Source organism: Bison bison, unplaced genomic scaffold (genome assembly GCF_000754665.1).
Source record: "Bison bison bison isolate TAMUID 2011002044 unplaced genomic scaffold, Bison_UMD1.0 scf7180017864063, whole genome shotgun sequence".
In the NCBI taxonomy this organism is placed as follows: domain Eukaryota; kingdom Metazoa; phylum Chordata; class Mammalia; order Artiodactyla; family Bovidae; genus Bison; species Bison bison.
The window spans coordinates 4,412,872-4,413,273 of NW_011494635.1; positions in this window are offsets into that span (position 1 = coordinate 4,412,872).

A 402-nucleotide genomic window follows, 5' to 3' on the forward strand; every position below is an offset into this window, starting at 1 on the left:
GAGTTTCAGCTTTAGCATCATTCCTTCCAAAGAAATCCCAGGGCTGATCTCCTTCAGAATGGACTGGTTGGATCTCCTTGCAGTCCAAGGGACTCTCAAGAGTCTTCTCCAACACCACAGTTCAAAAGCATCAATTCTTCAGCACTCAGCCTTCTTCACAGTCCAACTCTCACATCCATACATGACCACAGGAAAAACCATAGCCTTGACTAGACGGACCTTTGTTGGCAAATTAATGTCTCTGCTTTTGAACATGCTATCTAGGTTGGTCATAACTTTCCTTCCAAGGAGCAAGCGTCTTTTAATTTCATGGCTGCAGTCACCATCTGTAGTGATTTTGGAGCCCAGAAAAATATAGTCTGACACTGTTTCCACTGTTTCCCCATCTATTTCCCATGAAGT